Below are 15630 nucleotides of genomic sequence, written 5' to 3'. Positions count from 1 at the left end.
GATTATAAAGAGATTATAATCTTATAAGGAATACAAGATTAATAAATGTTAAATAATTAAGAGTAACTAGAAGTAACTTTTTGGAATAATAACAGTAAAAGAAGAGATTAAAATAGATGCGGGTGGTCAGGAAAGCTTTGATTTAATATATGAAACTATGGAAAATGGAAAGGATTGGATGGGATAAGTAGAGAGGAGGAGGAAAAACAATGTAGTTAGAAGAGTGAAAATAAAGACACTGCAGCAGTCAAGAAAAAGACATTTATTAAGCACATGTTGTTTACCAGGCCCTGTACTAGGGGATACAAATACAGCAATGGATAGCCTTTAAAGAACTAACATTCTTTTGTTGTTTGCCTTTTTAAAGCTCATTTTACAATGAGGAACTGAGCAAACAGGGTTAAATGATACATCCTAGGTCATACAGATATTAAGTATCTGAGGCTAAATTTGAACTCAGGTCTTCCAATGCTCTATCCCCTGCATCACCTAGCTGTCCTAACACATTCTTTTAGACAGCAATTATTAGTACAAATCTCCATAGTTATCTGTGGGACAGCAAAAATGCTACTTTAACTAACGTAGCACAGAGGTGTAGAGCCCTGGGTTTCAGAAGACTAGAACTTAAATCTCAGACAATTACTAGCCAAGTTATACTGGACAAGTCACTTAACTGCTAGCTACCTCCATTTCCCCCTCTATAAAATGTGGAAAATAATAGCACCTACTTCCTAGGCTTGCTGTGAGAATAGAATATGATGAGATTTGCACAGCATTTTGCAAACATTAAAACACAATGTAAATGCTACTAACATCATCATCATCATCATCACCACCATTATTATTGGAAGTTCTTAGGAAAAAATGCTTGGGTAAATAGACTTGAACAAATTTTAATACTATGAGTTATGACTTGATATAGTATGCCTTCCAAAGCTTTTGCAGATTCTTGTGCAAGAGGATAAGATAAAAATGATATCTTTGAGAAAGGAAAAGAGGAGTATCTGCAGTCAGAGAAATTAGATCCAGCATGACTAGATAAAGAGGGTGTTGAATAAATCCAGGTTTAAGATAACAGGGACCTGGCCTAAAACTGTGGCAGTAGGTATTGAAATGAAAAAAAGAGAGGCAAAAGAAGAGACAAAAGTTAGCAACTCATTAGCTGGGTAGAGATAAAGGAAAATCTTAGAACTTTCAAGTTAAAGGAATAGGAGAGGTTTTGTAATCCAGCCTCCTAAGCAGTGAGGAAATTCATCTTTTGCATCCCAAACATAGTCATCTAATCCCACCTTTGGGGAAAAAGAATGCATAGAGCAGGAAAGAGAATCCTGAGCTAAGAAACTGAAGGCTGGCCATAGGCCCAGTTCTGCCACTTATTCCTGAACCAGTCAGTTGAATGATAAAATGAAGGTAATAGCTACCTGTCTACCTCCCAGGGCTATCATAAAAGATAGATGACAACATGTATGAAAAGAACTGGATAAACTATACAATTCTCTATACAAATGTAAGGTATTACTATTACCTCCCACGGCAGCCTGTTGTACATGTTGTACCCAGTCTATTATACATAATGAACCATTCTATTAATTAGCAAGAACTTCCTTATTTTGATCCCAAATGGGCCTTTGTCATTTTGACCCATTGCATCAGTTGCACCTTCTGGAGTACCATAGAAATGTTCTATTTTCTTAGAGTTTGTCATCTATTTGAAGGCAATAGTTGGTTCTATTTAGTTCCCCCCTTCTATTGGTTAAATTTTCTAAGATTTTCAACTTTCTTTGAAAAGATTTTTGTCAAACTGCTCATGATCCTGGTGGTTCTCCTTTGGATGCTACTCTGTCAGTGTCCTTAAAATGTTATGCCTAAACCCCAGAAAAGAGCTGAAAAATGTATCTCTCCCCATCCCCTCACTTGTGTTGGAATACTTGACTTCAGATGCCCCCTCTGACACTTAGCACTTGTGTGATTTTGGACCAATCATTTAGCTCTCCAGAATTTAGTTTCCATGTCTGTAAAATTAGAGTCTTGGACTGGATAAACATTAATAATAAACATTTATTAAATGGCTACTATGTACTAAGTGCTGAGCATACAGAGAAAGACCAAAGACAGTTCCTGCTTTCAATGATCCCCCAGTCTAATGGGAGAGACAACAAGCAAATCATAAAGTATATGTACGATAACTAGGAGAGAATCAATAGAAGAATATGGGACAGATAGAGGAAAAGGAGAATGAAAGAGAAAGAGGGGAACAGAGAGAAAGGAGAGAGAGACAAAGACAGAGAGATAGAGATAGAGAGACAGACAGTGGGGCAGAGGGAGGGAGGGGAAGGAGGGAGAGAAGACAGAGAGAAAGGGAGAGGAAAGAGACAGGTAGGAGATGGAGTTTCTTGGGTGAGAAACAGCAAGATCATTGTCACTGGGTCATAGGATACAAAGGAGATGAGGTTTAAGAAATAGGGGTGGCCCTGGAGTCAGGAATACCTGAGTTCAAATCCGGCCTCAGACACTTAATAAGTGGCCTTGGGCAAGCCACTTAACCCCATTGCCTTGCAAAAAAAAAAAAAGCAGACTAGAAAGGTGGTGGGGGTGGGGGTCATATTATAAAGGGCTATGAACATCAGAGATATCAGATATAGTCAATGAGTTGCTCTTGCTGCTCCTTTCTTTCCCTTCTGTTTCCCTTTTTCTTTTTCTTCCTCTGTCCTCTCCTTCTCTTTCCTAACCTTTCTCTCTCTCTCTCCTTCCCTCTTTCCTACCCTCCCATCTTCTCTCTCTCCCTCCTTCCCTTCTCCAAATAGTCTAACACAGTTTATAATGAAATTGGCTACTTTTCATGAAGGAAGATTCAAACATGACTCCAAATTTTCTGGTCTGATAGAGAGTTCATTATTAGTAGTAGAGGAACCATGGACAGGAATAGGGTTGTGGGAAAGGGGAACTGCTTTATTAGGGGGAGTGGATATGGTTGGATAATGGGGTTACAGAAACCGAGCTCTTGCGCTGGCAGAGTCCTCAAAGGTCATTGACTCTATCTCCCTCATTTTATGTTTTTGGGAGAGAAAGGTTCAGTCACATAGGTAGTAAATGAAATAGAATTTAGAAATAAGAATTTTAGAAGGAGATTTTGAATCCAGATCTTCCTGACTCCAAGTCAAATATCCTATTGACTTCCTCATGAAGTGTCTCAAAGTAAGGAACTAATGAGTTGGAGTTTGATCCGATTAATTTGGAGATGACAATGACTTGTCCAAGGTCACATAAGTAGGGAGCTACAGAGATGGTATTTGAACTTATTTCCTCTGACTCTGGGTCTAGCCAAAACATTTTTAGAGAGATGTCATGATTTCCTTTGTATATGTCTTAAGGGCAGCTGAAAAAAACCCCAGCACCATCGTTCTAGGAAGGGTCAAAGAACTAGGGATAGAGATTTGGGAACCATCAGCATTGAAGTCATAGATGATATCCTAATTGTTTCCTTTTTTTTACTTTTAGTTTTCAAAAATAATTTAATTAAAAATAGATTCCACCTAATTTAAAATAATGAATCCATTAATGACTTTCAATCTTTATTGGTCTCATGGACATGTCAGTGATTTGAATGAGATAGCATTACTATTAATGGAACATCTCCAAAGAAGTGAAACTGGCTTTCCGCTCCCTAGAACAGGTCTTTCCTGACTTTATTGTATTATTCCCTCTTCCTGGAATGTCCTTCTCCCTCATCTGCACCCTTCAAGGCTAAGCATTCTTTGCCAAGTGTTCTGTGATCTTCCCAGGTGAAAAATATTATCACCTCCTCTACTGGATTAGACATTCTAATGGATATTGAGGTACCTTATCTTTATATCTGCCTAGCACAGTATCTGGCACATAGAGGGGTATCAATAAATACATTAAGTCAAAACAAAACAAACTTTCCATAAGACATAATGGAGTCTCTGTACTGAAAGTTGGCAAGGAGACCACATCACACCTACTGTTCATGAAACCATATAGGCAAACGTTGTCCAGATAAAAATTCATCATTCTTGGATCTGTTTTGAGGGTAGTGTTCTGTTTTTCTTATTCTCTTTTGACATATTTGAACTAGATATCATAGGGAAGGGAAAGTATTAGCCAGATGTTAGGAAAAATGAGAATCTTCCCCCAACTCACCTAGCCAAAAGATTATGCCAAGGAAGATATTAAATGAAGGGTGGAGAGGGAAAGAGTTTGGCAGATGGGAGACTTTCAGGCACATGGGTCAAAGTGAAAGAATTAGAATATTGCTATTATTTCAGTTTTTTTTGAATAATTTGGTTTGTAGGTCTGCACAGTTGAATTTATTTGGGTAATTGTGAAAGAATTTAGCAGGTTATTTCTATCATTTGCTTTGTGTCTGTGTATTTATAATAAATGCATATGGTAAAAATGAGAGGAGAAAATAAAAATCAAGAAATTTTCCATGCTAACTTTTACTGACTTCATGGAAGTCTATTGTTATAGTAAGGTAGAAGGGAAAAATCAAGATCATAAATGAAAATCCATATTCTAAGTTTATTCTGCTTTGAAAATTTGTAGTCTTGAATGGAAGGATTTATATCTGACCTCTCCTAAAAAGACTCTTGAAAATTTGGCCTATGAGCATTTACACCAAGTGGAACAACTCTGGGCCGAGTTAGATGAGAAATTGGGAAGAAAGAGACCTCATTTCCATGCAAGGAAATAAGGGGTCAGGAGGGTCAACAATGAACATTCTTCAGAGGGCATATCAGCTTCTTAGGTCACTTCTGACTTGGTTCCTTTCCCTTTCTCAAGGGATGCCTATTATAGGAAGATGTTACCTTCTGATAAGTTTATCCAGAACTTCTGCTAATTCTCCAACATATAAGTTTGTGAAATATCAGGTTTGACTGCTATGGAAATGATCCTCTGCTGTTCCCTGAAAAATGAGCTTGGGTTTCAGGTTTTGCCTTTATCTGATGGGAGCTATTTCTCTATATTTCTATGCTTATTTGATTTTTTGTTCCTCTGCCTCTCCTTACCCCACCCCACTTACCAAATTAATTCTCTTTTTTTGACTCTGGTAAGCCCCTGTGGGACACATGTAAGCAATTTTCTTTGTCATATTAAGGAGGACATCCTGGTACTATAGAAAACACTGGCTCTGGAGTCAGGGTGCAGATTCATATCCTGCCTCAGATGGGTATTGTCCCTTGGGGATATGGCCAAATTCCGATCTCATTGGCCTCAGTTTCCTCCTCCATAAAATAAGGAGGTTGCCCTTAGATGGCTTCTTAATTTTTAAATAATATTTTATTTTTCCTTGATTACTTATAAAACCAATTTTTAAACATTTCTTTTTTACATTTTTGAGTTCCAAATTCTATCCTCCCCTTTCTCCTTCCCTTCCTCCCTAAGATAGTAACCAATTTGATAGAGCTTATACATGTGCAATCATGTAAAATGTACTTCCATATTGTTAGGAAGGAAACTTGATCCGAAGTGAAAAATAATATGCTTCTGTCTGTATTCAGACACCATCAGTTCTTTTGGAACTTTTCATCATCAGTTCTTTGGGACTGTTCACTGTATTATTGAGAATAACTAAGTCATTCACAGTTATTCATTGTGCCATATTGTTATTTCTGTGTATAATGTTCTGGTTCTGTTAATGTCACTTTGCATCAGCTCATATAAATCTTTTTTAGGTCTTCCTGTTATTTCTTATATAACAAAACAGTATTCCATTCCTTCACTATTTAAATGGCTTCTAAGAGACTTCCAACTCTAAATTCATGACTATTTACTCCTTTGGTAAAAGCCTGGTTGCAACAGAATTCCTTTCTCTTTTAGACGCATGTTTCTGAATGAATAATTTTTTTAGCCTGACTTGCAAAATCAAAGAGCAATACAGAAAATAATTTTGCATACTGAACATAGAAATGTGCAAAAGTAGAATTCTATGACTATTAGAGGGCTGCCAGATGGTACAGTGGATAGAGCATCAGACCTGAAGTTAGGAAGATTCATATTCCAGAGTTCAAGTCTCGCATCAGAAACTTACTACCTATAGACTTGAATGGAAGAAGTTACTAGACATCACTTGACTCTGTTTGCCTTAGTTTCCTTATCTGTAAAATCATCTGGGGAAGGCAATGGCAAACCACTCCATTATCTCTGCCAAGAAAACCCCAAATCGGGTCACAGAGAATTAGACACAACTAAAATGACTGAACAATAACAATGATTATTAGAAGCAGCCATCATTTTACAGACATGAAAGCCCCCTGCCTTTCCCAAACTGAGGCATGAAGCCCTTAAATAACTCTATTTAAGTTCATGCAGGGAGTAATTAACCATTAATTATAACTAGAAGTAACCTCAGTAGTCAAGTCCATGCCCTTTCTTTTACAGATGAAGAAAATGAAACCCAGAAAGAAGAAACCAACCTAATCAAAGTCATAGACAAGAGAGGAGTCTAGATCTCAGGTTTCCTGTCTCTTAGTTTGCTTTCTTGGATGTGATGAGACTCAAAGGAGACAACGGATGGAAAGCATTTTGCAAACTTTAAAGAGCTGTATAATTACCGGTAGCAGTTGTTGTTCTTTTAGTCACCAGACCTCCAGTCTGGTGATGACTTCATTGCCTGAGCCTTCCATTCTCCTCCTGCTGATCTCAAATAATGTTTATGGAGTCATATAGAGGTGTGCTGGTATATGGATAAGCCATGCTCACCAGAAAAAAAATGGATGCTCATACTTCCAAGTTTAATCTGCATTATTAGTACTTCCTTAAGTCTAGACAATCAGTCCAACGATCAATCTAGTCTTGATTTATAATTTGCTGCTCTCTGAAGAGTAAATTTAATAATCTCTCTACAAGGTTGAACACTTCAGTTTAATTCTTTCCATTGTAGTATTTGCCTGCTTTAGTAATATTTGATTACAAAATTACAACAGTGAGAAAAAACTCAAGAATTTAAATTAGAATCTTGCATATGCGCTAACAAATAACATTTTAAAATCAAATGGATTCTGTGATCTCATCTATTTGGCTGCTCACTCCCTTCAGGTAATGTAGATTGCAGCTTATTCAGATGTCTCCTATTGAATCCTTATTTAATATTTGATGGTGGATGACCACGCTTAAGGCTAGCTCGTTCAACTATTTCAGTTCTGTCTGACTCTTCACAATCTCAATTTGGAGTTTCCTTGGAAAGGATACTGGACTGGCATGCCATTTTCTTCTACAGCTCATTTCACAGATGAGGAAACTGAAGCAAACAAAAGGTCACTCAGATAATAAGTGTCTGAGTCTGGATTTGAACTCAGATCTTCCTAACTCCAGGCTTGGCGCTCTATACACTGGGTCAGCTAACTGTCCCAAACACTTAATGGTAGGAGGAAAAAGAAACATAATTATTTTCTTGGGAAAGTCCACAAAGGAACCATCACAAGAGTATTAGAAGATACCAGAGCCTGGAAGTCTAGGGAAGAGCTATTAGTTCAGCAGTCAGAAAACATCAGGGGGAGTGGGTGGTCATTGGTGTCCAATGCTGCAGAAAGTCATGGAAATAAGGACTGTGAATAGGTCAGTGGATTTTGCCGTTTAGTGCATTGATGACCTTATAGGGAACAGGATTAGTAGAGTGGTATGGAAATAAAGTAGATTTTAGGAGTTTGGTGAGTGAATTGGCAAGGACGTACAAGAACCAAGTACAAGATGCTACGTGAGAAGTTTAGTGGCAAGGGAGAAAATAAGGACAAGGTGGTGTGAGGGTCAAGTGACAGTTTTAGGATGAGAAAGACCTGAATTGGATAAATTCGGGATGAATAATTAAGAGGTTGGTATATAATTAAAATGAGACTAAATATTTTTAAAATGACTCCTACACATTCACTTAAAGCATGATATCCCTGTTATAAATGTTCAAGGTTCAGAATTCCAATCAATGAATTGCGCAAAGCACTGTTCACACAGACCTTTTGGACTGTTAGAGAAAGGGGGAGACTTTAGAAATGATCTAGGTTAGGAGTTCTTAACCTGAGGTCCATTGACCCCCAAGGGATTCAGAAGCAGATTTTAAGGGGTTGGTGAAATTGTTTGGAAAAAAAATTACATTTTTATTTCAAAAAAATGATTTCTTTTATTATATCTTTTATGATCGATCAGAAAAAGGGTTCACAGACTTGATCACATAGCCAAAGGGGTCCCGGACACAAATATGGTTAGGAACTTCTGATTATCCCCTCACTTAATATATGAGGAAATTGAATCCTAGTGAAGTTACAGGACTTATTAAAAGTCAAACAATGAGTGAGTTTTGAGTTGGGACTAGAACCCAGGTCAGTGTTATAACCACCATCTATAACCATTAAATGTGCAGATTTCATTTTCTCTATATGTAACATTTCCTGAACATTATAATATTGTGTGCATATATGTGTGTGTGTAAAGAAGTGTGGCCTACATCCAAATCTCTATTTCCAATTCTTTAAATCTTAGGAATATATTTAAAGTTAACATTAATTGAAAGTAAAGGAACTAATGTGAATGAGTGAAAAGTCCATGTTTAATTTTTTCAATGTAATTTTATGACTTACAAGTACAGATCTGATAGACTTGTTAAAAGAAAAAGAAAAGCCCTGGGGCAGCTAGGTGGTACAGTGAATAGAGCATTGACCCTGGAGTCAGGAGAACCTGAGTTCAAATTTTGCTTCAGATACTTAATAATTACCTAGCTGTGTGACCTTGGGCAAGTCACTTAACCCCATTGCCTTGGAAAAACAAAACAAAACAAGAAAAGAGTTCCATAGTAGAGATGTCAGTTTTCTTAAGATAGCAAATGCCCCTGGAAATGGTTTGTTCTAGTGAATAGATTGAGCAACTTTCTCCAATGTTGGCTTGTCAGTATGACTTTGTTGGGGAAAAATGTACTTTTATAGATAGTTTAAAGTTAAACTTTCTTCCAATCCTCAGTGGAGTTTCTTTTCAGTATTTATAGAGCCTATCATGGTAAGACATTTCTCTATTTTTAAATAGGGAGAAGCAATTCAGTATAATGGGTTATGGTCTGGCCTTGGAGTCAGGAATACCTACTTTTGAATTATGCCTCTTTGTCACCTATAAACTACATAACCTTGGGAAAATAATTTAATTTTCCACTTTCCTAAGAAGACTTTTAAAGATTGTTATGGTACATGAATACTATGGAATATTTTTGCTTATAAGAAACCATAAATGGTCAGACTGTAGAGAAGCAGGGAATGACTTATAGGATCTGATGCTGAGTGAAGGGAGTAGGGTCAAGAGAACGATGTGCATATCAACAACATATGAGATGAACAACCTTAATGGTTGCAATTCCTCTGGATGGTCCAGAGAGCTAGCACAACTGTATTAGACTGGTAATGGTTTATATCATACCCAACCAGAGGAAGAAATCAAAACAAAACACACAGAAAAAAATACCCCTACCAAATCTGATAAACACTTTATAAAAATTATCTCTTATGTATAATTCCTCATGCCAAAAATTACTAATTTGTAAATATGTTTAACAATATATGTGTATATATATATATATATATATATATATATATATATATATATATATGTATGCTAACCTGCCTGTTCCCTACTGAGAGGAGGGGAGTGGGAAGGAAGGGTGGAGGGGAAACTTTGAAACTTGGAAATATGCATGTACTAATGGATGAAAATAAAAAAATAAAATAAAAATATTAATTGCAAGGATGAAGAGAGTCTCCACACAAGAATTTCAGTTTAGACCAAAACAAAGCACTTTCTATTACCGATAAGTTTTAGAAAGGAAAATGAAATTCATAAACTAGAAATCTCATTCATTATTAGAAATCTTAGATTACTAAATAAACACAATTTCCCCTCTTTATCTCAGCCACTATTCAAAAAAAAGGCTTTGAAAGTAGATCCCCTTAGGCTTGTATCTGTATTCAATCCCTTGGGATTACCAATAACAAGACTGAAATATGCTCTGGATATTAAGCAGGGCATCTTTCTAATCTTCAGACAGATTTTCCTTACCACCATGCAGTCTCAGACTGTGTCTCTTTTCTGATCAGTCTGTGTCAGATCAGAAAATCCAGTTATTTGATTATTAAATTGAACATAATTGGGGATCTGCTGCTAACCAATTCTTCAAAGGCAGTGGTAGGTCATTCACATTTTCCCATTCCCATCATTACTTGGACTGAATTATTGAGAATCATAAAAAACAATTCCACAATTCACTGCCCTTCCTCACAGTGCACTGCCCTGAATTTCCCCTCTGAGTAAAGGAAAATAATGTTCATTTCATAGGAAGCGAATGACACTTCAGGTATTATATCATGCAAAGTTTTCCAAGAAAATAATAATAATAATTAATAATAGTAATAGTAATAGTAATAGTAATAGTAATAGTAATAATTACCTCCTATTCTGAATCTCTTCCACAGCTCCCTTTGCAAGTGAGTGGAGATCAATTACATCACACACTGTCCCCAATCTTCCTTGCAACCTGGTGCTGCCTTTGGTGGCACTCTTTCTAAGAAGCTGGTGTTTCCTGCTTCTGCCAGTGGCCCTGCCGCCCTGCCCCCAGTGGGTATATGACACAATGCCACTTGCAAATGAAGGGGGATGGCCCAATCAGAAGGTGCAGCAAAACTCTGGAGGGATCCTGAGGGTGAACAAAGAAAGAAAGAAAGAAGTTAAAGGCTCCCAAGTATTAAAGAGGAGAAGCTGAGCAGGGGGAAAACTATAACTGCCAAAAAGACTCAATAGGTCCATGGCTGGAAGGGGGGTCCTGCCTCTCCTGCTTGGGGTCACTCTTCTCTCTCCTGGGAAAGCAGTAGTTTACAGTCAGTTGCACCTGTCCCTAGCATTGACTTTCTCTTGGTTAAAACTCTAGGACGTGAAGTTACACCTATTTAAAAAATCAAAAGGCAAACACACCAAAAGACTGAAACTCCTTTGGTCTCTCTGGATGATCTATTTCTTTCTTTCTTTTTTTTTTAATAAAAGATTTTATTTATTTTGAGTTTTACAGTTTCCCCCCTACTCTTGCCCCCCCCCCCCGAAAGCAGTCTGTTAGTCTTCACATTGTTTCCATGGGATACATTGATCTAAGTTGAATGTGAGGAGACAGAAACCATTGGGTGCCCTATTTCTAAATGCCAGAACGATGACCTTGGGAGAGTCAAAGAGGGGGCAAAGACACAGTCCTGAATAGTGCTCAGCTGTCTTGGAAGCTGATCACTAGAGAGCCAATCCCTGGGCTTTCTGGCTCTCTTCCTTCCAAATGCTAGTCAAAGAGATGCCAGCTCCCTGGCCTGGCATTCAGCTTCCTTATCACCCAGGGCTCCTGATGAGTTGATCAGTCACAAGCCTCCAGAGAGGAGAGGGAGGAAGAGAGGAGGAGGAGGAGGAGGAGGAGACAAGAAGGGGGGAAGAAGAGGCAGCTAGAGTCAGGAGGACCTGGGTTCAGATCAGACCTCAGACACAATAATTACCTAGCCGTGTGGCCTTGGGCAAGCCACTTAACCCCATTGCCTTGCAAAAACCTAAAAAAACAAAAACAAAAAAAAAGAAGAGGGGGAAGAGAGGAGAGAGTCAAAAGAGGAGTGGGGGGGAAGGAAAAGAAAGGGCAAGAGAAAAGAAGATAAAGGAGAAGGATCAAGAGTGAGAGAGAGACAGACAGACAGACAGAGGAGAGAGAGAGAGACAGACAGACAGACAGGAGAGAGAGAGACAGACAGACAGAGGAGAGAGAGAGACAGACAGAGGAGAGACAGACAGACAGACAGAGGAGAGAGAGAGAGAGAGAGAGAGAGAGAGAGAGAGAGAGACAGACAGACAGACAGACAGAGGAGAGAGGAGGAAGGGAAACTAGGGAAAAAAGGGCAAGAGAAAGGAAGATAAGGAGGGAGAAGGATCAGCAGGAGACAAGAGGAGGGGAGGAAGGGAAAAAAAAAGGCAAAGGAAGTACAAGGAAGATAGGGAGGAGAACCAGGGTAGAGAAAGAGGATTAGGAAAATGGGAGAGGAATAGGGAGAAAGGTGGCAGAAGACCAGGTAACAGGGGGCACCAAGGAGGAGGGGCAGGGTGGAGAAGGAAAGGCAGAGAACCTGCCGGAGGAGTGAGGGATTTATTTAGCATTTTAAGATTAGTAAAGCTCTTTGCAAATATTATCTCACCTTATCTTCACAACAACCTTGGGAGGTATTATCCCCAATCTACAGATGAAGAAACTGAGGCAAATAGCATCATAGACCTAGTATGTGTCTGAGGCTAGTTCTTCACTTAAAACTTCCTGACTTTAGGGCCAAGGGAGGAGTATTTAGACAAGGCAAGAGTTGGAAGAGGAAGCCAAGAAGGGGATGAGGGCGGAGAAGGATGATTTAGGGGATGGCGTTTCTATCTTTTTCTTAATCGTCTTGCCTTCTCATTTCCCTGCAGGGTAGGGAGGAGGAGGAAGAAGGAGGAAGACCAGGAGAAGCAATAATAATGGAGTTTGTGATTCTGGGAGAAGTAGCAGGAGGTATTGGGCTAAGAGGAAGAGGGGAGGAAGGCAAAAGAAAGAAACCTGGGCTAAGGAAGTAACCTAATTAGGTTATTAGCAGCCTGGGGCTAGAGAACTTCCCACATGGCAGAGGAGGAGAAGAGTCTGACTGAAGGGACCTGGCCTCCTTAGAATTCACACCCTTCCCTCCTCCACCAGTCTCCTCTCTGGGAAAATCCCAAGAGTCACCTCAGCGGGCAGCCTGTTCTTTCTTGTCTCCCTGGTTTTCCCAGCTGCTGTCAGGAGAGAGGCAGTCAGCAGGGCAGATTGGTTAACTCTCTGCCATGTCCTGTGGGTGGGCCCTGGCTTATCTCGGAAGTCCTGTGTTTCAAGAGTAGTATAACGCCCAGGCCTCAGAAATGCACCCACTCCAGGACAACCTCTCACAATAGATTGTGATGCCTGGACAGATTGTCTCCTCCTTCTATTGCCTCCCTCCCTTTCTTCTTCTCTCTCCTTCCCTTTCCTCCCCTTTCCTCTCTCCCTTCCTTCTTTCCTTTGTTCCTCCCTTCCTCTTTCCCTTCCCTACCTCCTCCTTTGTCCTTTTTCCTCTCTACTTCTCCACCTTTCCTCTTACTTACATTATTTTTTCCTCTCTTCTTTCCTTTCCCTTCCTTTCATCCCTTCTCCCTTCTGTCCCTTCTTCCTATCTTCTTTCTCCCCTCCTTTCCTTCCTCCCTTTCTCTTTCCCTTCCCTTTTCCTTCTTTCTATTCTCCCTTTCTTTGTTCTCTTTTCTTTTCTACTTCCCTTCCCTCCCTCTCTTCCTTTCCTTCCTTCCTTCTCTTCTCCCTCCCTTCCCTTCTTCCTTCCTTCCATTCTTCATTTCATTTCTCCCATCTGTCCTTCCTTCTCCCCTTCTTTCCTTCCTATTTGACCCTAATTCCTTCTTCTCAATCTCATCCCGTGCCTTTCCCCTTCCAAAACCACCCTTACCACAATAAAGTATTAAAAAAGTTACACATATAATGCTTCATAACATGTTATTTGATCCTCACAAAAACCTGGGGAGGAAGGTGCTATTATTATCATCATATAGCACATGAGAAAACTGAGGCTGAGAGAGGTTAGGAGACTTGCTCGGGATTACACATCATGTAAGTGGCTGAGGCAGGATTTGAACTCATATCTTCCTCCCTTAAAGTTCAACATTATCCATTGTTTCACCTAGTTTCCTTGTCTCCTTGCTTTTCCAGATCATCTCTCTCCTGTTCTGACTTTCTTCCCTTCAAAATCTTTACCTAATAATTAACCAATTCAATTTCATGCCAAGCTTCATCTTTGAGTACTTTGTTCTCTAACCTTACCCTTGACTAGAAAATGCTAGCTTTGATTTGTGTTCTCTCTCTCTTTATCTCTGTAAGTGTGGATTTCTAGTCCCATCACTTCCTAAATTACAACTCTGGGCTGCTTCCACTATCTGCCTTTTTAGCTTTTTCTGTTGCTAGTCACAGAACTGTGCTGACTGGGTCACTACACTTTTATGTTGTCTAATCTCCATTAGGCCTTCATTTCTGCAGATCAATGCTTTTATTCTTACCTGAATGTCTCTCCAACCTACCCTGCAAAGATTGACTACTAAGCATATCTTCTTTGCCCAAGTTACCTATTTTCTCCTTTCTACTCTCTGAGTGGATGACCTTTTCAAATACTTTCCTGTAGAAAACTGAAGCCATTTGTCTGCTGCTCCCTCTTTTGCCCAACTTTCTTCCCTACATCTACTTACAACATTTGTACTTACTCTTCTCTCTTTTGGAAGAAGAAGTCTGGTAGCCTTTCTCCTTCTAAACACTGACTAATCTACATGTACTTTTGGTTTCTGTCAATTAATCCATCAACAATCAATAAGTTAGCATTTAATGGATACTTGCCAGGCATTTTACTAATTCATGAATGTATAAAGATAAAAATTATGAGGAATGTTGGGCTGCTTGGTTTCCACAAGAATGTGAAGGGAGATTGTTAGTTTACATTACAAAGACTGGGGTCTGCCTGTATTGGTGCCTATGGGTAGGTATGTCAGTATAAGACAAGAGAATTAACCTTGACCTAGCTCTGAGTTAACTTAGGTCTATGTCTTTCTCCTTTGTGACTGCTCAGGGAGATTACTGATCTTTCCCCTATGCTCACTGTCCTAATCAACAGGAGAAGAAAATGTTTGGGAATGAATGTATCAATTAGATTATGACCCTGGCCAATGATTGGCATAAAGGGAGGAGGAACAGGTCTTTCAAACTGCATATAAGCTTTGGCATTGTCATAATTTGGCAACTTCTTTCCTTAAGAGAGGAGGTCCTTCTTTGCAAAGATGCATTAATACAAGCCATTTTCATCACTCTGGACTAAGTATTTATAATGATGAACCATTGATATAAAAATGAAACAGGTTCTACTTTCAAGGAATATTCTTTCCATCTCTATTGGAATTCCTAATTTTCAGTCTTTCCTTATCCTCTGGTTCCTTCCACCTATAAATATGCCAAGACCTCCTTCCTTAAAATTGCCTCCCCTTGATCTTGCCATTATTTCATACCATCTATTATAACAGACTCAAAAAGGGGATAAGAACTGAATTTAAAGATTATGTGCTTAAAATATTAGAGAAGCAATTTCATAGTGAAGAGAGTCCTTACCCAAATAAGGAAGAAAGATGATCAGAAAATCTGTAATTCATGAAAATATAAGTTTCTGCATGAGCAAAAAAACCCACAGCTAACATGAAAAAAGAAGTTGACAATTGGAATAAAATCTCTGCATTAAATTTTTCTGACAAAGGTATGATACTCAACATTTGTGTTTAATTGCGTATATATAATATGTAGGCACATACATGGACCCATACTTATACATATATCCAAATTTTGGGAGAACATTGCATTAAATATCTTTAAAGGATTGAGAGTTTATATATGCACACATACATGTAGATATACTTATATATATATGTAACAAGTATATATATGTATGAGACTTGTGCATGTACATATGACTAAATTTGTTGTTTAGACTAATAATCATTTCTGACTCTCTGTGACCCCATTTGGGATTTTTGTGGCAAAGAAACTGG

At 38.7% G+C, this 15630-nt stretch overlaps 1 protein-coding gene across 1 annotated transcript in view; it reads right to left on the bottom strand.

Annotated features, from left to right (window-relative positions):
* LOC141518408 (gamma-butyrobetaine dioxygenase-like) overlaps positions 1-12291 on the bottom strand; it is an 85692-nt gene extending 73401 nt beyond the window's left edge. The window contains exons 1-2 of the mRNA XM_074230402.1: positions 12201-12291; positions 10439-10684 (exon numbers count right to left, since the gene is read on the bottom strand). The gene's annotated coding sequence lies outside the window, so the exon portion shown is untranslated. The remainder of the gene's footprint in view (positions 1-10438; positions 10685-12200) is intronic.
* Between the last annotated feature and the right edge of the window lie 3339 nt (positions 12292-15630).

Source organism: Macrotis lagotis, chromosome 3 (assembly GCF_037893015.1).
Source record: "Macrotis lagotis isolate mMagLag1 chromosome 3, bilby.v1.9.chrom.fasta, whole genome shotgun sequence".
In the NCBI taxonomy this organism is placed as follows: domain Eukaryota; kingdom Metazoa; phylum Chordata; class Mammalia; order Peramelemorphia; family Peramelidae; genus Macrotis; species Macrotis lagotis.
This window is presented reverse-complemented; position numbering and strand designations above follow the sequence as displayed.